Below are 2,505 nucleotides of genomic sequence, written 5' to 3' on the forward strand. Positions count from 1 at the left end.
TAACAACATGACATCTAATTTGCTCACTGGCAGCTTGATTCGTTTTAACGAAGGAGACTTGCAAGTCTAGAAGGAACTGAATGACAATTTGGTTTGTTGCTCAATGCTATGTACTGTGTAATTGACCGAATCGATGGTCTTTTGTTATGGGACTGTAATATATACTGGCTGCACTTCTTTTGTTGTTGGACTGCTATGTGTCTTCCTGTGTCTAATCTTAAGTTTAGTCTCTAAAGTCTGAAGCTATATTATTAGACTGCAATCTCGTGGGCTTGTGGCTGATGGTTTATGAGAATTGTATATTTTTGTTGGTCGTTCTATTGTTATATGTGTTGTGGGTCTCTTAAGGCCAGTTACTATTGCTATAAACTGCTTATATGCCATCAATATAGGGGTGATGCTGTCAAAATTTCAAAAAAAATAGTTTTGGTGTTAAAATTTTTGAATTCAAAAAATTTCATTCGAAATTTTCTCGGTATTTCGTGGTAACCGTGGTAACCGCATTTATCCGTCCCCCTCGGTAAAATTGCCTCATTCGGTAACCAAAATCTTGGTTACATCACGAGAGTTTATCCTAGCATTTACTCCTACATAGGTGGCTCATCCAAGCACAGCTAAATCTGGAGTGTTTAACTAGACTCGTTGAGCTGCGTTCCACACGGCGAGTGGAATTTTGAGTAGATTCTTCTGCGGCATGGCCGGCGGGATGAACTTGATCCTTGGTGCCTTCTTTTTCGGGAACGACAAAGCGTCGACCTTCGCAGCGGCGGCGGCTGGACGAGGAGCAGCAAACCATCGGTGCTTGAGCGCCGTGACCGCCGTCAGTCGCTGGTTGGGGTTGCACGTGAGAAGGCCTTGCAACACCTGGAATCCATGCTCGGACAGCTTCTCTTCAGGGAACAGATCGCGCAGCTTGTTGTGCTGGTGCCCCGGCGGTAGCAGTTTCAGCGCCTTTTCGGTGAGCGGCAGCGACGTGAACCCCGGCCACGTCCTCTCGTCCGGCGTCCCGAGCAAGCGGAAGATGCTCCAGAGCTGGATGATCTCATTGTCTGCGGCGTTGTCATCATCATCGCCGAGGAACAGCGTCTTACCAGTGAGCATCTCGGCCATGACGCAGCCGATAGACCACGTGTCCACGAGCGCGTCGTAGCCCCGCTTCCCCAGGAGCACCTCGGGCGCCACGTAGAACGGCGTGCCGGCCTGGTTGTACGGCGGTAGCTCGGACATGGAGATCGCCAGCCCAAAGTCGCAGATTTTGACGAGCTCCCCGTCTTGGCCGACAAGGATGTTGCCGGGCTTGATGTCGCGGTGGACGAGGACGACGTGGCGGTCGTGCATCGTCCTGGCACCGGTGAGGAGTTTCCACATGATGGCGCGCAGCCGCGCACGGTGGACTCCAGGAGCGGCTGGCCGCTGCCCCTGTTCCGCAGGAACTTGTGGAGGCTCGGCGCGGCGACGTACTCCATGACGAGGCCGAAGGCGCCGTTGTCGGGGTCGCGCACCAGGCCCTCGAAGCCGACGACGTAGGGGTTCCCGTGGCAGGCCTCGAGGAATCGGGCCTCCCGCAGAAGCTCAGCGGCGTTGGGGGGCTGCTGGGACCCGTCCGGCCAGTAGAGGTACTTGATGGCGACGATCTTGCGGGTGGCGCGGTGGCGCGCCAGGAGGACGCAGCCGAAGCCGCGCTCGCCGAGGCGGGTCTCCTCGTCGACTCGTCGTACTCCGCGGTGCTTCGGATTTTGGTGCGGCTCCTCTTGCAGCAAGCCGGCGATTGTTGAGGCGCCGTCGTGGTGGCGTGGCCGGCGTCGAGGGCGGCGGCAGGCCGCTTGCGGGCGGCCATCGCGCTAGCTCGACGAAGCGAGCCGCGCGCTTTGGTTGCTGGAGAGGGGGATGCGCGCGCGGTGGAGGCGAGGGCGATGGGAGCAGGGGATCGAGGGAGGAGGGGAAGGGGAACTGGGTGACGGGCGGATGGATCGATCGACGCGGTTGGGCGTGGAAATACCGAAGAGCGACCTCGATTGGAGTCAAATTCGAGTCGAAATTACGCCCTAGACCTAGGCAATCGAGGATCCACAGATTGACAATCCGAGTTAGGGTGGCACACACCACACGCGGCCGCGAATTTCGTTGGCCTGCCGCCCGCGTTTTCGAAGCGCCGGTTAGCTGTGCACTGCAGACACGACGCTGTTTGGGATCTGAAGGAATTTTTTCTCTCCCTCTCTCTTTCTTGGCGATTGCATTTTGGCTTGCAATCTTCGATTCCCAATCTGAGAACCATTGTTTTAAATAGCCCGCTATAGCTCCGCTATAGCATGCTATAGCATTTACAAAAGGTTTTGCGTTAAGATACTTTGGTTCAAACAACAAACATTTTAAATAGCGCGCCATAGCACGCTATAGCATTTGAAAGAGGTCCGCCGCTAAGATGCTTAGCGCGCTATTTAAAACTATGCTGAGAACCGAACCATGAAATTTGAATATGTTGCCTGGAAAGGCCTTTGCAATTGA

General features: G+C 54.7%; 1 pseudogene; it reads right to left on the reverse strand.

Moving 5' to 3' along the window:
- Positions 1 to 633: 633 nt before the first annotated feature.
- LOC119293842 lies at positions 634 to 1,837 on the reverse strand (annotated as a pseudogene).
- Positions 1,838 to 2,505: the final 668 nt, after the last annotated feature.

This window comes from Triticum dicoccoides, chromosome 4B (genome assembly GCF_002162155.2).
Source record: "Triticum dicoccoides isolate Atlit2015 ecotype Zavitan chromosome 4B, WEW_v2.0, whole genome shotgun sequence".
NCBI lineage: Eukaryota > Viridiplantae > Streptophyta > Magnoliopsida > Poales > Poaceae > Triticum > Triticum dicoccoides.